Source organism: Ictidomys tridecemlineatus, chromosome 7 (assembly GCF_052094955.1).
Source record: "Ictidomys tridecemlineatus isolate mIctTri1 chromosome 7, mIctTri1.hap1, whole genome shotgun sequence".
Lineage (NCBI taxonomy): Eukaryota > Metazoa > Chordata > Mammalia > Rodentia > Sciuridae > Ictidomys > Ictidomys tridecemlineatus.
The window spans coordinates 193,996,772-194,020,321 of record NC_135483.1 but is presented as its reverse complement, the minus strand read 5'-3'; the positions used below and the strand labels follow the sequence as shown (position 1 = coordinate 194,020,321).

General features: G+C 49.0%; 1 long non-coding RNA gene across 1 annotated transcript in view; it reads left to right on the top strand.

Moving 5' to 3' along the window:
- LOC144365682 (uncharacterized) overlaps nucleotides 1–23,238 on the top strand; it is a 54,850-nt gene extending 31,612 nt beyond the window's left edge. The window contains exon 3 of the long non-coding RNA XR_013424434.1: nucleotides 20,485–23,238. This is a non-coding gene — a long non-coding RNA (uncharacterized LOC144365682). The remainder of the gene's footprint in view (nucleotides 1–20,484) is intronic.
- Nucleotides 23,239–23,550: the final 312 nt, after the last annotated feature.

Here is a 23,550-nt window from a genome sequence, read left to right as displayed (position 1 = left end):
GAACTACTGCTCTAGAAGGTCTTTCCCAGCAGGATGCGAGAGGAGCTACCTGCAGAACTCTCTTTTGTTCTGTGTTCTCCAGGAAATCAAAGATAAATGGTGATTGTCTTGGCCTCTCAGATTTTCTAGATCAGAAGTTGGCACTGAATATGCTTTTGTCTTTAGAGAGTCTTTAGAGAGACGGGTATATGGCGTTTGGAGGGGCATAATGGCTTGGGCTGTGTGCTTTGGGGCAGTAACTGGATCGTGAGGGTGACATGACCTTCTGAGCATGGGAAAGTTCCAGGAACACTCTATGGATGGAAATTTCTCAGTGTCCCCTGTGCCTCTGTTTCCTTCATTGACTTGTGAATTCCTCCATTCCCATGTTAATAAAATTTGCCAAATTTCTGCTTCCAGGTGAGAACTGAGCTGGGGGATTGGGAGTGGGCTAAGGTAGCAGAGCCCTTTTGGGGGGCCATCGCAGAAGATGACATTCCTAGGAAGAAGTATATAAACCTAAATTTTCCTTTTGGTGCCTAGTAGGCAGTCTGTATGAAGATGTCCTAGTTGGGAAAGTTTGGGGACACCAAGCCTCTCCCAAGATACTGACGTCACTGTTAGCAAACGAGGTCTTGGAGAGCTTTGGGCTGTGAGGCTGGAACCTGGAGAAGAGGAGGAGGGAGGGTTTTTTCCATCCAGTGCCTTCCCCACCTGTGTCTGGGACCTGGCTCACCTGTCCCGTGTCCTATTTCTTCCTTCTTGTGCCAGCTGCCATGATGGTACCCTGTGACCCCACCTGCTGGCTACAGGGGGCTGGGTCTTCTGTGGGCATTGGACTCAAGGTGGACAAGACTGCGCGGTGGGCCTTTGGGACTTGGGTTGAGAAGGAGAAGCCAGGTCTTCAGATGCCCAGGTTCTAGCCTGCAGCGGTGGTGTCCGCCATGGCTGAGGCAGTGAGGGGAGCTGGGAGGTGAGAGACGGAGAGTGACGTCTTAGAGGGGGTTTTCTGAGCTAACTTTGCTTTTGAGCTCTAAATGGATTCTTGCTGCTGCGTTCTTGAGATACCCCAGGACTCTTTTGATATATCCCTCTTTGGGCTTGTGCTTCTTTGAGTTGAGCTGCTGTTGCTTGAAGCTCAAAGGATTTGTACTGTTGAAACTTCCAAAGACTCGGGGTCAGATGTGTCCAAGCATGACCAGGCCTCATCAGCGCACATGGTGGGGTGGGCTCGCAGTGGGGCTGTTCTGTGAGGTCTCTGAGTCACGGAGGTGAGAATGCTGGAGGCCGGTTGTCTGGCACAGAGGGCGGTTAGGAGACCGTATCGCAGGAGTCCTGCCAGTGAGGGCAGCCTCCACCCGGAGCCCAGCTCTCAGAAGTGAGTGCTTGGCTTTGATACAAGAGGGCTGGATGGCACACGTGGCTTTGTGAATGGAGGCGCCCTGTGTGGTCTGCTGAAAGGAGTTCTACTGCTCTACATGAATGGATGTGAAGCCACGGGCTGGAACTTTCTCCAGCAGGTGTCCTGAGGAGTCGTGGAGTTCAGTAAGGACTCAGTAACAGCCCCAGAGCAGACATCAGCAGAGCAGCCGTGGAATTCACGTAAACGTGGCGGCCCGTGGACATAAATTATAGGGAAGAAGTCCAAGCTCACATCAGGAGAAAGGAACAAAGCTGTTAGCCAAGGGCATGTGCGTGGCCTCAGAGAACAATGCCAGGAATGCCTAGCATCTGGCCATACCCCTGCCTCCTGCATTGAGCTGGTTCTTTTCTGCACAAGTTTGTACTTAAATGAGACCCAGGAGATGATGAAAGAGCAGGCTGCACTTCAGGGGAAGCTGGTGGCCGGGTGCCTCTCCATTTCTTCCTCTCCTCCAAAAAGACATCTTCATTGTGGAATTACAAAACTGAAGAGCTGGGAGAGACTTCAGTGGTTGTCTGGGGTGCTTTGGCGAGAGCCTGGAAGGGGGCGCCCTGGTTCCCCAGCTCCCTTGATGGTGCGTGGAACGCTGTGTGCCACGTGTTTCCTGGGAGACGGTCTTGGCTGTCATCAGGTAGCCCCAGGACTTGAACCTTGAACGGGTCAAAACCCACTCTCTGGCCCATTCACTGAGGAGGAAGAGACCTGGGCCCAGGGAGAGGATGGAGGTGGAAGGGCTCTGTGGGCAGGTGAGAGCGGAGCCTGGATGGAGGACGAGATCTCCTAAGTCCCACATTGCTCTCCCCCATCCTTGTGCTTTTAAAACCTCCTAATGGAAGGTTCCCAAGGAAACTTGATTTGCCCTGGAGGAGCGTGACAGCCGTAACCGTGTTTTCCTTAACTGGGAATTAACAAGTAGGTAAGAGCATGCCAGCTTCCAGAGTGGAGGAGGATGTTGTAACACTTGTGACTATGACTCTGGGTTAAAAAAATGCCTCTCACCCACATTCTCCATGGAAGTATCAACTCATTAATCTTCACGTTCATTCCACAGGACAGGATTGCTCTTTCTCTTGAGAATTCAGAGTTAAAGCACGCACAGCACAGCAAAGTACCTAGAAATAAACCAGAAAGTTCTCTAACAGGAGAAGGATCTAGAATGAACCACTTACTACAGCACTAGAAAGTGGAGTTTGTCATTAAGATTCCCAGCCATGAAAGCAGAGAGGAGTGAGTGTTCATTTTCCCTAATCTCCCAGGGCAAACTGGAACTGTGTCCTGGTTGCCACAGGAGAAACGGGCCGGATTTACTGAGTCCCGTGGTCACTGAGTCCCAGGGGGGCCTGAGGCAGGGTGAGTGAAACCTCTTCCCCGGGAGGCGGAGACAAGACCGGAAGAGGGTCACAGCCTGTAGACAGGCCCTCGGGAGAGGCCAGAGGAGGCGAGAACCTGGGGTCCAGGGCAACAGCGATTCTTCCCAACAGCTCAGATTGCTTCTGTCTTTCTAAAGACCCCGCGGAGGGGCCCCCAGCCAATCTCCATCGCTCTTGGACTCAGCTCTGTTTCTGAGCTTGCCCTTTTGAAATTTCCTTGAGTAGATAACTCCTTGCTAGTGCTCCAGTCCCCTCTTGTCCTGGGCCTGAAGACCGGGCCCCACGTTGCAAACCTACCACATGGCAGTCCGGACCACGGAAGGTGGGGTGTCTCATGGGGTCATCATTAGATGGCTCTATGAGAGGGCATCTATGTGGCCATGTTACTACGCAAGGCATTGATACCCAAGGCTTAATCTGCTCCTATCTATCTATCTATCTATCTATCTATCTATCTATCTATCTGTCTATCTATCTATCTATCTATCTATCTATCTATCTATCTATCTATCTATCTATCAGTATATCTATCTGTCTGTATATCTATCTATCTATCTATCTATCTATCTATCTATCTATCTATCTATCTATCTATCTGTCAGTATATCTATCTATTTGTCTGTATATCTATCTATCTATCTATCTATCTATCTATCTATCTATCTATCTATCTATCTATCTATCTATCCATCCATCCATCCATTCATCCTAGGGATTGAACCCCTAGGCACTTAATCACTGAGCTACATCTCTGGCTCTTTTAAAAAATTTTTTTTGAGAGGGTCTCAGTAGATTTCTTACAGTGTTGCTAAATTACTGCGTCTGGCTTTGAATCTGTGATCCTCCTGCCCCAGCCCCACAAGCCTTGGTATCACAGGCATGTGCCAGGGCACCTGGCTTGATTCTGAAAACTCCGCCTTCTCAAAGATAGAGTGTGAGATGTGCCAAACCTGTCAATTTATTTTTATAAAATGCATTTCTAGGTTTTGTGCCTACAAGAGAAACACACATTCTTAGAGGAAGCCTGAGAAAGAGTATAGATAATTTTAAAAATACCTTCAATTACACCAGATATGTGGCAACCCTGAAGGTTCGCTGTTCTCATCCTCCTTCAGGAAGAACCTGCTACTGAGGTCTAATAGCTGAGCTCCTCCGGCATCAGTGCCTTTAGGACCTTCCTCTACACAGGAGGAGAGGCCATGTCCTCCCTGGGCAGTCCTCAGCCAGTGATTGTGCACAAAGGGCCAGGACCTGTGCTTTTCTTCCCAATGTAGAATTCTTCTAATGGGAATCATCTCTCTAGAGTTCTCCGTTGGGTTGGCAGTGACCAGAGGTCTCACTGCAGTGTCTCCCTCCCCATTGCAGGGGGAGGCTGGGGTCCACTCTTCACCAAGGCCCTTGGAGCGCAGGCGGAGGCCTCCAGCGTTACAGAGAAGTTCCAAGGAGTCCTCCCACTTTGCCCTGTGCAGCACATTCTCGCTCCTGGGCCTTTTAATCCCTCCATGGCCATCTGCCTCCATGACTGGGACATTCCCATCTCATTCCACGCAGGTCTGGGTGTTTCCGTGGAGCTGCCCTAGGGCAGGTTGAACATAGAAGAGGCTGAACAGTGCCAGTGTCCCTGATAGTGACTGGGACATTGGGGCCCCTGAGTAAGTAGAGACCACCCCAAACTAGGTTGTCACCGTGCTCAAAACAATCAGAAAACTTGGAGAGGCATCCAGGAGGCATAGCCTGCACAAAACTGGGAAGACACTGAACAGAGCCCAGCACCCCAGGGAACACGACGGGCCTCCCACCATGCTGGGCAAATGCACATCAGAGGAGACCAGGAATGGTGAGCAGAGGGCTGGAGGGGTTACCCCCAGAAGCTGAGTTCTGAGCCTGAGCTGGTGCCCATCGATTGCCGAGGTCCCCAATTCCCAGATTTTTTTTGATGTTATCACAACTGTATGCTGTAACAGTTCCCTGAGTCTTTCCTCAAAGGGACTTACAGCCATTGACTCAGTGTCCACTGGTGGAAAGGAAAGTGCCCAGACTTTTTGAATACTATTAGCAATAGAGTCTGTTGACAATGACAGTCAGAGATCCAAAGTGTCATCATGGTCCTGGTTGGAATAGGGACAGGTGGGGGCCAGGTACTGAGTGAAATCCTAGCCAAAGTCCAACTTAGAGTGTGTCCAGTGGCTTGGCAAATCCATCTGGTGCCTTTTATTTCCTCAGTTCCTCATTATTTAATTGGGACTGATCTTCTTCACAGTTGGAAGAGCCTCCACAGGGGTTCCTTGGTCTCTAGGGTAAGAGCTGTCACTCCTGCCCAAGAAAATAAATAAGAACAATATTGCATGCTACAGGGGTGATGAGTGCCCTCATCAAAGGTTCGCATGATACAGAGATGGTGGCCTCAACTGTAATCCTGTTTAATTTGTAGACAGTCTCCTGTGGGAACCAGAGGACCTGGACGCTAACTCTTAACTTCTGCAGTTTCAACCAAGAGTGGCCCCTCTGCAGCTGCTGCACTTGATGTGACCTTGTCGTGGGGCAGGTTAATATGCCAAGTACAGGCCCTGCAGCCATGCATTTGGAGACTATATGTTTTCTTTTCTATTTAAGTCAGAAAAAAAAAAGACCTAGAGACCATTAACTAATTAAACCTGTTACAGACAACAGTGCACATTTGTCATCTTTCCAAGGGGCCATGGAACTCTTCCTGACTTCTCTCAAGATGTGGGTCAAAGAGTTTTGGACTCTTGTGGACCTGCTGGGGCACTGTGCATGCCTAGATGACACCATGTAGTGATGAGTGAGGTGGGCTGTATGCCGGAGGCCCACGGTGAGGGCCAGGGAGAGGTTACTTCAGAGCAGGTGCTGGGGCCCAGGATTTAGGATCCCATTAGAAATTCCCTCCAAAGGATAAGGCAAATTGCTACATTCTGCATTCTTTATTTAAAAAAAGAGGGCCGGGAGCATCTGCCTGGTGAACCTCAGCTTCTGCAGGCATTGCGCTGTACACCAGAGATCCAGCTTTGGTCCGTATGCCTGGTGACATGGAAGGCTGCCCAAACGGCAGGGGCTCAGAGTGACCAAGGGACCTTCAGCAGATGCAGCACCCATGCCACTGCACTAGAGGTCTGTGGACCCTGTGGAGGTGTCAGGGGCGGGACAACAGATTGTTCTAAGTGTCCTAGAGGCAAGTCCTGGTGGGAGAATCACAGAGCCTGCCCTCAGGGTTCAGGAGCAATGTCAGGCCACCAGCAGCCACAGGCTCTGTGGAAAGCTGCTGGTGAGCCCTGGGGGTGATGGATCCCTTGACCACAGAGCACTGTGGCGCCACCTGTCCCAGTTCTCAGGATGGAGGGGGTTCCCAGAACAGAAGACGAAGCTAAAAATGTCCTGTGAACATGTGGACAACCTGGTCACCCCTGCAGTTGACTGTGCAGCTGGAACTCCCATCGTGTGCTGGTTCTGATGGACCCAACAAGTCACATGGTTGGGCAGGCCCAGAGCAATCCAGCGTTGGGTGGTGATGGTTCATTCAAGACTGAGTGTTGGAGCAGGACTTAAAGGCAAAGCCAACTGGGAGCAGGGACCTGGGCTCCATGCCACCCCAGGAGGACAGCAGTGTTCCTTCTAAAGCTCTCACTGCAGTGTGGGCGGGGTCCTGTACAACCAGCTGAAGGAGGGAGCAGTAACCAAGTGGATGAAAGGACTCATCCAGGTGCCCTTGCCAGCCTTCCTTGTTGATATCTGACCCTGGCATGGTGGGTACTTGTGCTAAATGGCCATGGGCAGAGAAGCCTGTGCAGTGTCCGACACCATAGACCCCGTTGTAGCTGTTCTGCTGCCTCTGAGTGGCCCCCCTGGCAGTACTGACCCACGCCGGGCCCTCACGGTGTCCTCTTCCTCAAGCAGACCAACGACCACTTGGTAGCAATCTGAGTATGGGGTCTGGTCTCTTCCTTCCTGGAGGGGCCAGCAGTTTGTCATCCCGCCTGCAGAGCTTCCACCACCTCTACTCTCTGGGTGCTTTTGCGGTGCCTGAACCACAGCGTAGAACCCCACAGCATGGCATCCCACAGCATGACACTCACCTGGGACAGTCAACAGGAAGAGCAGTGAGCCGTGAGTGCAAGACCACACTGCCCAGAAGCCCCCTGGCCAGGTGCAGGAGAGCCACAGCTTGTCCAAGTCGGCACCCTCCAGGGAGTCCTGAGACTGTCCTGGGACCCAGGTGCAGCAGGAGTGTCCTCTCTTACCCAACGCCACCGTTGCCCCCCACTCCAGGTGACTAGGTGACTCCCATCCCTGCGACCTGGAGCTCTGTGGGTGCTGCGACACTCGGTTAATTCAGTCAGGGTCACTCCAGGTGAGTTGGGCTGGCATTAAGTAGTCACACAGACACAGAAAGAACTTTTTTCTTGGGGTTCATTGGTGGCTCCTCAGCCCCAGCTCCTCCAAGGGAGGCAAGAGAGGCAGGCAAGAGAGAGCGCACCTGAAACCCTCCTATTTACTGGGGGAAAGACATTCGAAAAGGTTCAACCCAAATCAGTCAAGGGATGGGGTTTCAGGGGGTTGCTTGGTGATGTCCTGCGGTCAGCAGATTGACTGACATCTTGGGAGGCCACAGCCATCTCAGGTGCCGGGTGGGGTCAAAGGTAGAGCAAGGGGAAAGGACACATAGGTGGCACAGCCCAGCCAGAGCAGCAAGGTCAGCCAGTCCTCTCGTGGGCTCAAAAGCTCATGGCTCACACACAGCCCAGGGTGGCTCGCCACACGTGGGGTTGGACATTGTGGTCCTAAAGCCATGTGCTCTTGCCAGGGGACATGACTGTCCCATTGAACAACAGGGTGCTTTGGGCTCCTGTGTCCAGGGGTCAGTGAGAGGAGTCACCACCTGGCAAGAGTACCTGACCCGACCTGGACTTTGAGGCAGGGGGGAGGGGCCTGTGTGCACCTGGGGCTCACCTGGAAGCTCTGGGTGCTTCTGAGGGGAGAAGCACACCCTTCACCAAGAAATTTCTCAAGGGATAAAAGAATTGAACACACCGGAAACTAGATAAAATGTAAGGCATTTATAAGAAATTAAAATTGACTTGTGTAGGGGATTAATAATTTTTTATGCATAAAAGTGATATATGAACAAATAAAATGAAAAACCATGAATATAAAAAAAGTTTAAAAATCAAAAGGTGAACCACAGACCCGGGCCAGGCAGAGTGAGCCAACACCAAGCACTTGTCTGGACAGTGGGCTGGATGGTATTTTCTCTTTCCCGTGTGTTCTCTAATGTGGTTGCGAGACTCTTCCAAGAAACCCGTGCAGTCATTGTAAAGAGCGGAAGCGTTTGCAGAACTTCACCTCTCACACCGTCTCTTCGCTCTGTGGATCGCTTCCTTACTGTGCAGAGGCTTCTTCCTTTGATCCCGTCTATTTGTCTATTTGTGTTTTTGTTTCCTGTGCTCTGGGGGTCTTACTCAAACATGTGCACAATCAAAATAGTAATATAGAAAATAAAAAAAAATTAAAGGAATCAAATTATTTTTGCTTTATGAAATAAATCTTATGAAACTGACAGTTTACAGAAACAGCAAGAGAAATGACTTTAGGACATTAGATAAAAGAGAATGTGCGAACCACCATGTGCAGGTTCAATTAAGACGCATTCTAGTCAAAGTGCTTTTCTTGCAGCTGTTCAGGAAGCACGAGCTGCTGACAGGCAGAGCAGATCCAGCTTTCCTCTCCTCTCAAAGCGGAAGAAAAACTCCTTCAGCAGATTCACAAGGGTCCCCAAAACCAAACACAGGGTTAGAGTTTCCCTTGTCCTATCACCAAGCTGGTGGTGACCAGCAAATAGATGAGAATAGACATTTCAATTTAATAAATAAACCAAAGCCACACCTCCATCCTTGTTATGAGAGGCAAAGGGGTCAGGTGGAAACCTACAATATCGTTTCTCTCTGCTGCGAATCTGTGTTCCCTGTGTGAGCACTGAGGGAATTATTTCGCCAGGGTGGGTCATTAATGGAATTCCCTACTTGGCTGACTTGGGGAACAGGAAACCTAGAGCTGGGATTAGCAGCAGGGACGCCCATGGTTTATGGGATTAGGATGATTTAGTCAGGTCTGGTAGAACGTCTTTATGCCCCTTAGTGTCATTCAGGAGGGTTGTCCGAGACAGAAGCCAACCTCACGGCACCCGCCCCAGGAAGGTACGTTAGAACAGCGACAGTGATCATCCACTGTCTTAAAAAATACAGCAAGTCACAGGAGACCCTCCACCTGCAGGACGAGAAGCCTGTGATTTGAGAATGAGTGTTGAGGGCTTTCTAAGAGGCAGGGTTTTGGTGCTAAGGAGTCCTAACTGCAACTTCCAAGAGAAGTGTCTGGGGACTGGCTTAGCACCATGATCCTCAGGCTGGCAGAACACCACCTTCCTCCCTGTCACTTGCCACCTAGGCTGTCCTTGAAGAGGGGCCAAGCAGTTAGACTGGTCTGGCAGCGGCTGGGTGAACACATCCCTCCCTGTAGCTCTCCAGACTCGTCTGGACGCCCTGTCCCAAGTGCCTGGCTAGATGGACTCACAGTCAGGGCACATCACTCCTTTGATCTGAGCCGCCTGGGGCCTATGCTCTACCCCAGCCTGGGTTTTCCCAGTGGAAGAGACGGTTCTGATGTCATGATCACATCCTGAATCTGTGTTTATCATGCTGGACGCTGAACGAGCTCTCCTCACTGCAGGGCTCCTTTGACATGAGTTGGCTGCCGTTCTCCTAGAGGACTTTCCGCTTCTGCCTCTGTTGGCTTGTTATGTCGGTGTTTTGCATTCTTGGTGTTGATGGTCAAATGGGCCCAGATTGGCTGGTGAGAGAACCTGTACGATGGCTGATGGCCCGTGTCCCCTCACCATGTTCCCATGTTCTTCTTTACCTTCAGGCACAAGGTGTTCCAGACTTATCTTGTAGTTTCCCACTTTTAGATCTGAAATCAGTCATTTCTCCAAGAAGTCCTGGTTATTTTTTGGTGAGGAATGGTGTTTAGAAGCCAAGTGCTGGGGGCCACATTAGCCCATTCCCACTTGGTGTCATTGCTTCTGGGCCCACTCAGCAGACAGAGTAAAAGGAATATTTACGCCAATGGCTAGCTATCATCACGTGTCAATCTTCTATCTCTACATATCCATGTCATCTATCAATATCTCTATCACCTATCTCTGTGTCTGTTATATATCTACACATCTATCTGCATATCAGTCCATCTCTAATCTCTGTATCTGTCATTTAGTCTTTACCTCTCCACCCACCCTAAAAGCCATACTGATACCTGTATTGAAATATTTTACTTATGGGTTCATTCTACCTCCCCTTTCTCCATATTTGTAGTATTTTTCTCCAATATTGAGAAATGCGTCCTGCACGACACACAGTATCTTTAGCTATTTCTTCAGTGCTAGCGTGCATATCAGCTCAGTGCTGACCTTTGACACTGGGAACAGAGCCAGGGAACTCAGGGTGTGTGCATTGTTCTTTCTGCTTCTAGCCTGGGGACGGATGTCAAAATACCAGGTCCGTGTGGCTTTCCACCTGTCCTTCCTCCCCATCTTTCAGCATGGTTATGTTACTCATTTGAAACCCCACGACAGTCAAGTTGGTTGGTTTGTGTCTGTGTTTTGTTGTCATCTTTCTTTTTCTTACTGATTTTGAGCATAGGAGACTCGTGCTTCAGTGTGGTTCCACGAGTCCGCACCAAGCTCAGGGAGCTCTCTTCTCCCCCGTCCTTCTCACTCATTCTCTGGAGGTAGTCAATTCCAGCAGTTCTGCTTTATTCTTCCTGAGCTTCTTTTTGCACAAATGAACAGAGACACGTGTATTTTTTTTAATCTCACTTTTCACCTTTTGACCTCTTTTTAACTTTGACTTTTGTAAAATCCAGGGATGCTTTCTGGAAATCTCCCCATATCTGCCTGCTACCCACTGCCACTCCATGGTGTGGGTAGACCTTGGCGTCTTCACCCACAATCTAGGTAAAGGCCTCTGGGGAGTAATATTTGGTCATTATGAGCAATTCTGCAGTGAAAAACCTTGACTTCACATCAATGAATCAAAAGGCAAACTCATATGTGTTTTTGTTAGAAATAGTCAAATTCTCCTTCATAACTGTAAACCCATTTGCATTCTTTTTAGTGTGATTTGGGTGTAGAATATTATATTTACAATCTTTTGTCAATTGATCTGTGAGGAATGGGATCCCAGTGTGTTTCATTTATTTACATTTTTTGGGAAGTGTATACCTCCATCTGTTTTTGACTTTAGTTTCTCACAGCAAAGTTTTATATTCTGGAGTGGACAACTTTTGCACATATTTCGTTAACCATAGCACTGAGCTTTTATCTCTTTCTCTTTATGTTTGGGAAATTTCCGTTTCTCTCCTGTTTATGAGCTTCAGGAGGTTTAGTTCAGTGCTTTGGAGAGAGGCTAACAGCTTTCCTGTCAGCCTCCCTCAGGACCATACAGGTAATCAATCTGTTTTTCTCCCAAATCCAAAGTGTTTTCCCCCAGATATTCCTTTCAGTTGTACATGCAAGATCGTGGGGCACCACTCCTAATTCTCAAATTGACTACTTATTGCTTTCCAATTTAACCTTGGTTTTCATGATGTGATATCACTGTTTTACCAAAACATTTAATTTCTATGTTTACTATCCATATCGACAACTTGAGGAATTTCATATTTACCAGAAAAGTCATTCCTTGGGTCCCGTGCTCTTTTAAAATTATTTTATTTCACATGTATTTGCATTGAATCTGCAGACCAACAGAGGTATAATGAACATGTAAAACCTGAAATTCCTTAAATATCATGTCTATTTATGTTTTCCTAAATACCTTTCTATACAGTTTCAACGTTTTATGGCCGAATTTGAAGGTAATTAAGACTTTCTGTGTTGGGCTTTCAGTGTATCATAAGGAAACATCCCTCTACTAATTAAATAATTTTAAAAATTCAGGTAAAACTTGTTTTCTTTTTAAAAAATATTTTTATGCATATGTTTTAGTTGTAAATGAACACACAGTATCTTTATTTTTATGTGGTTCTGAGGATCAAACTCAGTGCCTCCTGCATACGAGGAAAGCGCTTTACCACTGAGTACAGCCTCAGCCCATAAATCTTATTGTATTTAATTGATATAAAAAGTGTACCTATCAAATGAACACCTTTTGATGAATTTGAACATGTATAAAGCACCCTGATACCATCTCAGTATAGTTCAAATTGCATTTCTTCTATTATGAGAATGAAAATATTCTCATGTTTGTGGGTCATTTTTATATCTTTCTAATTGTTCATGCCTCTGGCTCACTCTTCTGTCAAGTTTTCAGAGATTTTCCTTTCAATTTCAAGGAATCATTTATGTTAGAAATATCATCTATTGTCTCTGATATTGTGAGGATATTTTCCTCTATCTTTGGACTTTATTCATGATAACTTTGCTATGCAAATGACTTTTTTGTACTTACCGGCTCAAATTTACCACTCCTGACATTTGTCACTCTTCTGATTGTGTCACGGTTTGAGAGACTTTCTCTGTACCTGTGGGGAACTAGAAGGAAATTCTCCTTCAAAGATTAGCCTGACAGCCCCCTGGGAGACATTCTGCCCTGAAGGCATCCTGCAGCTACCTATCTCCCTGGAACACCCTGCAGTTATCAGGATCATCAGACATTTTACAGCTGGCAGTTTTACCCACCCACATCCAGCAATTGTGAAGAGCTTCCCCATCCCCAGCATATAAATACCCCTGTGTGAACAATAAAAGTTTGCAGCTTGATCAGAACTTTTGTCTTGCTGTCACCTTTCGTGTCTCTTGTCCCTTCATTCCTCCCCATCTAGGTTCGCTGCCCACGTTGATGTGTCCTGCCGGACGGGACATGTACCAAGGCCAAAGAAGGGTTCACCTGTGCCGTGTGTGTGGTTCGTGTGCGGCTTCAGATCTCTGATCCCCCTGGATTGATCCCTGCGTATGGTGAGAGGTGTGGATCTGACTCTGTCATCTTCCCAGTGGCTCCCTGGTGGCCTAGCACCATTTATTAAAAAGTTCACCTTTGCTCTGGGAACTTGAAGTGCTACCTTTACTGTGCACTGCATTTCAACCTGGGCTTGGGTCTTTTCTGGGTTTTCAATTCCATGCCACCTGCCTGGCTGCCTGTTCCTGTCCCAGCCTACGCTGTCACCTCAGGAGGCCTGGGAGGTGCTCGTGTATTGTAAGACTTTTTTCTTTTTCCTCTGTTTTTTTTTTTTTTTCCTAGCATATCCAACTTCCCACATGAATTTCACGGTCAACTCTTCTAGCTACTTGAAGCTCCTTGGTCTTTTAGTGGGAATTTTGTTGAGTTTACAGGTTAATTGGGGAAGGGGAACTGAGATCTTTAGAACACTGAATCATCGTGTCCAGAGCTCTGCCTGCTTCTCAGGTACCTCTGGGCCCACTGTTAGTTGGGTCCTTGGGAAGGGGATACTGAGGCAGAACGAGCAGGTGGAATGGGGAGGGAAGAGGGTGATGGGGTCATGCTGTGAAGTGGGAAAACCAGTGAGACGATGGAGGGAGGCAGGGTGGTGGCATGAGACACAGCAGAACAGAAGGCTGCAAAGCACAACTGTGAGGCATGTGCTCCTCTTGGAGGTAGATGGGGGGCATCGGGGGAAATGCAGGGTTGAGTTGGAGCAGAGCGCAGGACAGGACTCAGAGGAGGAGTACAGGGCTTCCTTTATTACTCTTGCAGAACTTTTTGAATTTGTTTAAAATCATTTTTTAAATGATGAATTAGTTAAAGACATAAATCTCTATTCAGGTTCATAATGGCCAGAAACAATCATTTGAAAGATGACCCACCGAGTCCTGCAGGAGAGCCCTGCTGGAACTAATGCAGAAATGCTAGGAGAGCCCCGGCCTCGACAGGGACAGAAGAGGAAGGAAACGGTTAATTGGGAAGCTGATTCCAACACCAAGAGCCAAATATATTCGGTGCATCAGTATTCCATCAGCGAGCAGGGATTTGTCAGGCCCCTCAGCCGGCTTCCTAATTACATCCTTGCCAGGCCAAGACCTCGGAGGTGTCAGTCACCCTTCTCCATGGGGTCAGTCCCCGCACAGATGTCCATTATGTAACCCAGATCCTTTATTGGCCAATGCTCTCCCTAGAATGTCAGTGGATAAAATGAACTCACGGATAAAACACAGTTGTGTTATGTTTATGGTTGTAATCTATAATTCTTTGAGTGGTGGGTCAGTTTGATGGCAGTGGCTCTGGTCTCAGAATCCTTGATGGTTGGAAGTCAAGTGGTGTCAGTGGAGCTTGGCAGCAGCAGCTGGTGCTGTGGGAAAAGGAGGCTCCCCACGGGGGTGACAGCAATCAAGGGGACTCAGACGTAACCCAGAAGGACACTGTGCAGTGGCCACAAGGGCCATCTAATAACACCTTCTTTCCTGACCATGTCAATCTTCTTGCAATTTGCTCCAGAAAAAAACTTACATGGAAGTTCACACAGATTGGAGGGCGCTAATTAGCCAAACACCCCCCCCTCTGCATCCCCAGCATGTCCAGTAGAGTTCCTTTCCAGTGCCCGCGTCGTCATCTGATGTACTGTGATCTCCTGGAGCACACTTTGCACAGCATTTGGATTTAGTGTGTGACATGCAGAACAACAGCTCCTAAGATGTCCACACTTTGTCACCTGGAATTTGTGGTGGTAAGATCTGACATGGCAAAAGGGACTTTGCCGGTAGATTAAGGGTAAGGGCTTTGAGAGGGAGGGAGGGATTGTCCTGGATTATTCAGGTGTCTCAAACTAATTGCACGAGTCCCTACAAGTAGGAGAGGAGGAAAAGGAAATCAGAATGGCATCGTGAGGAAGGTGAGACACCCGTCGCCAAGATGTAGGTGGTTGTGTGCAGGGGCCTGAGAGAGGCCTCTGGTTTGCCAATGGCAGCCCCCCGCCTCCAGCCAGCAAGGAATGGACACTCTGGTCTCGCGGCAGCACCACATCAAGTTCTGCCAACAGCCAGGATAAGGCTGCAAGTCTCCAGAGAGGGATGAAGCTCTGACACCTAAATTGTAGCCCAGCAAGGCCCTCCCTGGGCCTCAGACCTGCAGAAGCCTAGGTGGACACGTTTATGCTGTTGGAGCTGTTAAGTTCGTGGTAATTCATTACCACAGTAGCAGAAAACGAGTTCAGCCAGGGCCAGAGTCAGACATACAGGCAGTAGTTGGTGGGTGATGTCCGCCACGGGCCGTGAGCTGGAGAGCTCACAGGGCGAGGGCCTGCCTGACAGGTCAGGGTGCAGCTCAGGGCCGCCAGTGAGGGGCACCCGGCCTGTGGCCACGTGGGACGGTGAAGCAGGCGAGAGGTTCAGCAGGTGACTGGCTCCACGTCTCCCTCCACAGCCCCCATCCTCTTGTGCTAATTTCACATGGAGGTTTGCTCTGTCGGGGGAGGGAGGCAGGGCTTCGCCAGGGGACTCTGATAAGGAGATACGTAGGAGGGCTTGGTGGTCGCACTGACCAAGGTTTCAGAAACCAGACACGGAGCAGCACAGTGCAGCCCGGGGCAGCGTCTTAGCCCTGGAGGATGGGGTTCTAACCTCGCCAGTGGAGGCTGAAGGAGGACCTGGACGGCTGTGGTCAGCCAGGACTGGGAAGCCTCTCTGGGGCCCACGAAACCTGTGCAGAAAAGCCACTGATGGAAACCTTTGTGACTTCCTTGTGGATCACAGGTGGTGCTGCTGTGGTTCAGGTCTGTGTTGTCCCCAAAGCCCCAGGGGTTGAATGCATGGCCACCAGCCTGTGGCACTCCTGGGAGCTGGTGGAACCCTCAGGAGGTGCAGCCTAGAGGGAGGAGGCAGGTCACCAGGCGTGTGCCCCGATGGGGGCTAGGGACCCCAGCCTTTCTCCCCACCCCCCATCCTCTGTTCTCTCTGCCGCAGACTGGCTGGGCACAAACGGGAACTCAAGGAGTAGGTGGGGCACCTGAGGCAGCAGGATATGCCCTATTCCCAGCTGGATGCGCCCTATTCCCAGCAGGATACACCTGGAACCGCCCTAAACCCAAGGAGAGCCCTAAACCCTGATCCGCCCTAAACCGGGATCTGCCCTGGTCCTTGAGCAAGGTCACCTTTCAAGCAATGTCACCGCAAATGACCTGGGTCATGCCATGGGTCATTCCTATTTGGCAATGGCTCTCAGCACTCTCTTTGGCCACCAGGAAATGAAGAGGCTCCTCCTCTGTGCATTTGCACCGTGACGTTCTGTGCCACCACAGGCCCAAAGCCACAGGGCCACGTGGCCACGGACAACAGGCTCTAAAGCTGGGAGCTTTCCTCTAGAAGTCGGCCATCCTGGGCATTCCGCACAGCAGAGGGAGGCTGGCCGACTGGCAGGCGGTACTCTAGGGGAGCTGGGGCCTGACCCGAAGCCCCTCCCCAGACACCTCCTCTTTGCACAGTGGTGGGTTCCCACGTTCTCTTGTAGGCCACCGACCTGCTGCTGGAAGGTAAGCTTTCTCTGGGCCCATCTCTTCCAACTCACCACATTCAGTGTGTCCCTCGGGGATGGCACAGCCACCTGCCCTGCAGCTGGGCACAGCTGCACACTGATCACTGAGATGATGTCACCGATCCAGTCTCCACTGGGGCAGAGGAGAACACAATGAGTGCGAGCTGGATCGCTGGTCAGTGAAGTGGCGGCTCAGAAGAAGGCCCTTCCTGCCGTGGACACGTCTCAGGAAAGAGCACCAACTGGGAGGCCATGTGCCGACCCCAAGCAAGGATGCCAAGGGCAGGAGGAGAAACCTCCTAACACATAGATCATGGAAGGTAAAAGCACAAAAACCATCAAAGAAAGATCGAATAGCAAGAGGAGGCTGGTGGCGGTGCCTGTGGAGACGTCTGCAGTGAGGGATATCGAAAGCGGCAGCCTCTGGGCCACGTTCTGGTGACGAATCTGCATTTCCAGTACACAGCACAATCCCACGTGGTCTCAGTAAGTGAGATTTTGAGAGTGAAAGACATTGAAAATTATTTTTGTTGTTAAGCTTCTCATTGACACAGAAATGGAAAGCCATGATTTCTATCAGGCTCTGAGGAAAAGACGGGGACCTTGGAACTCTGTTCCTAACCTATTCGTTGTTCATGTGGAAGGCCCAGGGGGGCTTCAACTATGAAGCGCTCAGAAAATACGGTTGCTCTCCTTAGGAACAGGTTATTCAAGAGAGTGGAAAAGCAGAAACAGAAGCAACTCATAGTAAAGGTGTCACCAGAGGGGCGTCAGGACGTGCAGGGAACGGTGGGCGCGAGTATGATAATGCGATTCTAGAGGGAGAGTCCTTGGCGAGGAAGGCCGGTCTGCAGGTGACGGTCAGATATCTCTCAGATTCTGGGAGCAGGGCAGGCAGCATGAGGAAGTGAGAGAGCACAGAGACCTTGTCTTCCCAAGACGCGGTTTAAGTAGAAAGATGGGCTTCGTTGTAACTAAGTCGTAACAGACAGATAAAGGATGGTGTTAGGCAGTTTGGTGTTGTGCGGCCAAAATGTCTGCCAAGAGCAACCGGGAGAAGGAGAGATTTATTTTGGCTCGTGGTTTCAGGGTCAAGCCCATGTCAGTTGGCTCCATTGCTCTGGCCTAAGGTGAGGAGGAAGGGCAGGGTGGAGGAAAGCCGTCAGATCTCGGCAGAGAGAGAGAGAGACAGACAGACAGACAGAGGAGATACACCCTTGGAGGCACGCCCCAGTGACCGACTTCCTCCAACTAGGTCCCCACTCTAGCTCTCCACTCAGACACTGACAGCTCACAGCCCTGGGATCCATCCACCTCCTAAAAGCCCAGCTCTCAGCTCATGAGACTCTGAGAGACACTCTAGATCAAAACTCTAACAAGGATGGAATGTTTTTATAAAACCCTAGGAATAAACAAGCAAAGCTCTATATTAAAAAACAAAACAAATCAACAACTTTGTAATTCATTAAAAGTTAAGAAAGGGTAAAAAAAAGTGATAAAGAAGTACTCAAAGCTGTACCCATAATAAATGCAAATTAGATGTTGTCTCATTTAAAGAAAAAGATTTTCATCCTGGTTACAAAAAACTAAAAGTTCCAGCTATTTGTCTAGACTATTAGAGACCCATCCAAAGCACAAGAAGTTGCCCATAAAGCGTGGGCAAAAGTGTGAGTCAAAGGTATACATAGGTGTGTATGCGTGTATTAGTGTGTGCATTCTCTTTGGAATTTAAGGCAAAAATCATTAAAAGGGATAGAAATGTATTTTTATGTTATTAGAATCTGGGGTCCAAAAGCATTTTACACATTGATCTTCATATCCTGAATATAGCTGTCTAATGTAGGAAGTGCAATGAAAACTAAAAAAAACTTGGTGAAATCTTGTCATCACGCTCTGCACTGACCCCTTGTTCTCAGGATTGGCTGCACTAAGTGCAAGAAATGATGCAAGCACTTGACAGACCATTAGCAAGCACACGGAAACAGGGTGTGTGGGATTTAGTTAATTAATTCTATCAGGTTCCACTGAGCACCTGCTCTTTGTTCTGTACAGTGAGTGGTTAATAGTGAGTGAGACAGGACCATCTCCGGCTCTTGGGGAGCTCTGTCCGGCAGTGGGCTGTGTCGGCCAGATCCATCACATGGCTGCCTGGCACTTGCAGGGAAGGTGGGATGTGGAATTTCTGGGGCTGTGGGTGGGGCTGGCTGTGTAATTCTCAGGACTGATGCCCAGTGGAAACTCCAGGTCCTCTTGCTCAAAAGGCAAGGGAAAATTTTCCTTCCTTCTCTGGTCCCCTTCTCACCTGCCATTGAGTTTTTGAGTTTTTTATTTTCTGATTAATGCCATTCATGCTGCCTTGGATTGGATGCTCGTGAGGTCGGTACAGACGCAGGTGCTGGGCTCTTCCACCTGACTCTGCACAGGGGGCGCCTGCCCAAACCTTACTGCGCCTGTGCCTCGGTGCTTGGTGGAGGTGGCTGGGTGGAGGAGGCATAGGGGAGAAGGTGCTGAGAATCGGTGCTGGGGTGCATGGGGTGCGTGGGGTGATGAGGGAAAGCCGGCTAGCAGGTGGGCAGGGGCTCTGCACCCCGCACAGTCCCACTGAACTCATGACCCACCACTGAGAATTTTCAGACACCAGCCACAGAGGATGGAGCTAGGACTGGGCCTCATGCTGGGCTTTAGAGTCTCCCTAGTGCAGCCTGAGGACAGGGAGGGAACTGGAAATAGTTGTCAGATCTGCCAACCCGATGCCGACACGTGGAACAGAGGAGAGGCATTTTATCACCGAGTTTCCAACAGGAAGCACAGCTGCTAAGCGGAGCACTGCAGGGAGCTCCAGATTTGTTCACTCTGGCGCTAACCCAGAGGCTCCACGAACCCAGGCGTCGGCCCCACATTGAGCAGATGGCGCCAGCAATGTCGTCACACTGCTCTGTGATTTCTGCCTTTCCCGTCCCATTTGCAGTCACAACTGAGGGGTAGATGGAAGGTTAATTTTGCACAGTCAATTTAGGAGGAAACACAAACAAGCACACAAAACCTTCCTATTGATATGATATCTGGAAATTTCTTGCACTAGCAAAAATGCAATTGTGGTCAATCCAAAAGTATTTTTAAGAAAATATTCATGTGTGTGAGCAAGTCCTTTCAAAATCGCCCAGTGTAACTCCACCTCTGACATGCAGTCCCCTCCAAGTCTCCATTCCTGTGACTGCTGTCATTCTGGGATTTCATCGATGTTTTTGGTTTATTTTTTTCCTGACTTACTGATATTTCCCCAGTACCTAGAACAGAGCCTGATACATAATAAAGTTAATAAGTATTTGCTGAATGCATACCTAAATTTAATGAGAATGATTACTCAGATTTTATAAGGTAACATATTCCTAGTAAGTAAAATCAAAATAGTGGGGTTGATGTCTCAGATAACTCATTTACGATTTGTAGAATTGTTTTTCTTTCCCCTTCTGTTTTGTAATGGGTGAGATTCATTTATTTTTCAAGTTGCTTAAACATGGAATTTATTATGAATTTTTGTTGGTTTCCATACAGGGCTGGGATGACAATGCCACTTCCAGTAGTGAAGGGTGTCAGGTCAGGCCTCTCTGACATTGTTCAAAGGCCCTGGTTTGGGTTCCAGCTGAGAGCTGGAGGCTGCGCTGCAGTCTGAGGCTCAGGTACCTTTGCTCCAGCCCCCAACAGTGCCTCTCCTAGAGGGTGGCTGGCAGGTCACCAGGAAGAACGTGGGCCACACACTCTTCTCAGCATGTCATCTGAGATTAATATGAGTAAGAGAATGGGTTCATTGCTAAGCCTAGGGTGCTATCTGTTAGCCCAAAGCCAACCACAGATGCCACTGCAAACATTCCATCCAGGGTGCACAACATGGGGGTGCAGACAAAGCCACCCTTATGGAGAAACCCTAGATGCTGTGCCAAGGACCTCCCGTCCCTGCTATGGCTAATAGAGACACATTCATCCTGAGGTCCGGTCTGCTTTGTCCACTGCTGCCCATGGGTCTCTGGATGCATGTAACGGGCCTCCTCTGGACCCGGTGGGTGGAACAATTCCTCTTCCCTTTAGTGACACTCAGATCCAACTGCATCAAGCCCCAAATGTCCTGGCATCTAAATATGAATCCTGATCTTGCTTTCTCTTTCAGATCCCTGTGTTGGTTCTGACCTCCAAGAAGCAAGTTCAAGGTGGCCTTAGCATGCAAAAGATTCACTAGAAGAAACACCTGTGAAGAATAAGGGATAAGGCCAAGAGCCAGGAAGGGGAGCTTTGAAGACCTGACCTATGGAAGGAGAGAAGGAAGGGAGGAAGGAGGCAAGGGGAGGAGTGTCTGGCCCCAGGGCCAATCTGGCGATGGCTTGTCCAGACCAATGGACTCTGGACCCAAATCTGTGTAAAAGTTGCAAATCTGGCGGGAACGGCCCTGCATTGATAACACCAGAGGTTCTCAGGCCTTGACAGCAGCCTGTAGCAAACGTGGCCTCTTTAAGAATACTGCGTGGATCCAGAGAGGCGGTGTCCAATGCTGCAAGCAGGCTGTGCTCCCTGCAGCAGGAGGTCTCGGGGCTCATTTCTGTGTCTGCCACAACCCTCTTGCATCCTGACCTCGATAGAGCCATCTCAGTCCACAGGCAGCTTTGAGATCTTGGAAGCCTGCAGGTTCCTTATAAAGAGGCTGTATAGATACATACACTTTTGGAAGGCATAGTGGGCAGATGCCAAGTGGGGCTGGTACGACCCCACCTCCTGGTATTCACACTATCGCGTGATCTCCTCTGGGGTGTAGGCTAGACTTACTTCTGCCTGGTAAAATTCGGCTAAAGTGATAGGATGCCACTTTGGGTACTAGTTTAGTAGGGATTGTAACTTTTGTCTTGCTGTCAATAATGCTCTAATAAAATCTTCCTTGCTGGCTTTGAGGAAAAGCCCTATGCAAAGAGCCATGTAACCAGGATCTGAAGCAGATTCCAGCCAATAGCCAGTGAGAAACAGAGCTCCCAACAGCAAGGAGTTGATCCTGCCAGCGATGTGCCCCCTTGAGTGGGTCCTGCACCATCCAGACTTCTGATGAAGCCCCAGCCCTGGTCAGCACCTGGCTGAAGACGTGTAATACCTTGTGCAGAGGATGCAGCAAAGCTTTCCCCAGACCTTTGACCACAGGAGCTCATAAATGCATGTTGCTTTAAACTACTAAATCTGTGATCATTTGTTACACAGCAATGGAGGACTAGAGAGGGGCTGAGTCTCCCTGTGACCATGAGCGTTTAGACCCTGCATTCCCTGGACAGATTGGAGAGGGATTATCAGACCTTCTGTCTTTAAAAGTAGGAGGCCCAGGCCTGATCTAACAAGCACGTTAGTAGGCAGCACAGAGTTAACTGCTGACTGTGTGAGCTGCAGGTGCAGAACACCTTGGAGTTCAAGGAGCAAATGCATGATGCAACCAGGAGTCAGTTAAGTCCTGTGTGGACTCTGCATTCGTTAGTCATGCACACGTTCAGTGAAGGAGGACAGGCCTCCCCTCCAGTAAGTGCACGGAGACAGCGAAGTTGACGGTGGTCAGCAAAGCTAAAGAAACAGAACAAGCCAGACTCCTTGTGATCTGAGTCAGGGAAAGAGACTCACAGAATTGATTCACACACACAGGAACCAGAGGCACAGGGCTTTCAGGTGAGGATTTAAAAAGAAATGTGCTGAGCTATTGAAGTTAGGGTGGGAGGTGGAAATCCGGTTAAAGACATCAAGCAGAGTGATCAGATTGGAGAAGCAGACCACCATAATACACAGTGTTGATCACTGGCTGAGACTAGAGGGGACTGGTATTATTTGTAAAGTGGTATTTTGATTTTTATCAAAGTCCTTTACTCACTGAAGGTAAACTAAAAATGAAGAAGGATAATTAGGGGAAACCAGGTTAAAAATGTAAAAAAATTTTTTTTTTCGGTTGAAATGGAGTCTTAAAGGAAATTTTAATCAGAAAAATATCCATTTCTCAGTTCATAAAGGCAAAGGAAGGCTGGACATAAATAATGGTGGTAAATAAAACTTTGCTAAGTGACAATATGTTAATTACAGATCCATATTTAGCCAAGAGAAGAAGAAAAAACTGAAAATATAGAAAATCACCTTAAAAATAGAAGCTGAGAGAAGGGAAGGCAGGAAAAACCACTGGAAGGCATCTCCGTAACCCTTTAGTGACTTCAGAGGAGACAAGAAATTTTGGTATCAAATTTTGTGTAACAAGAAGTAAAAATTAACACCTGTATTTACCTGTTTAGACCCAGAATGGAACAGGTTCCTGGACAAAGCAGAGAGCACAACCTCCTTGGGAGCCCCCTGTTCTGGGAGGCGTGGGCCCTGGGACCCCTGGCTGCATGCAGTGACCACTCCCCAACGGGCTGCCGACAGGCCCCCAGGGAGGCAATGCTTCCCTGCATGTGGAAGACTTGGGTGCAAGGTCCTGGCAGGTGAAGGAATCTGCCCTGTGATTCACAGTGAGAAAATGGCACAGCCAGTGTGTGCAGCCCGGTGGAGAAGGGCACCAGGTCTTCCCAGGCTGGCCTGTGCCCTGCCCAAATTCACACGTGGAAACCCCATCCTCCAGGACTTCAGAATGTGACTCTCTTTGAAGATGGGTCTTGACAAAGGTGGGTAGGTTAAAGGAGGCCACTAGGGTGGGTCCTGATCCAATATGACTGCTGTCCTTATGAGAAGAGAGAGTTTGGACACACCTGAAGACAGCCAGGGTGTGCGTACACAGAGAAGGGCCGGGTGTGGACACAGCAAGAAGGCAGCTGCCTGCAAGCTGAGGAGATTCCAGGGGAATCGAACCTTCAGCACCTTGATCTTGGACTTCCTGCATAGGGAACTGTGAGAAAATAAATTTCTGTTGTTTAAGCCACTCAGTCTGGGGTTTGTTGTTATAGCAACCCAAGCAAACTCATACAGTATTCTCTGTTGAAAAAAAGAAATGTATCACTAGGTATTCATTTAATGTCCCTGTTGATGGAAGATGACTGGCACAGCAGTTTGGGAATTAGACAGTTCTCCAGGAGACTCACAGAAGATCTGCAGAGATCAGGGGCTGCCCCGGGGCCGAGCATGTCTGAGGTTCCTCTTCTCCACCCTTCTCCACTCCCAGCTTCCCCACAGCCTCCCCCTACAAAGGTGATGCCAATGCAGAGGGATGTTTGATGTGTAAGTGGGTTAGGTC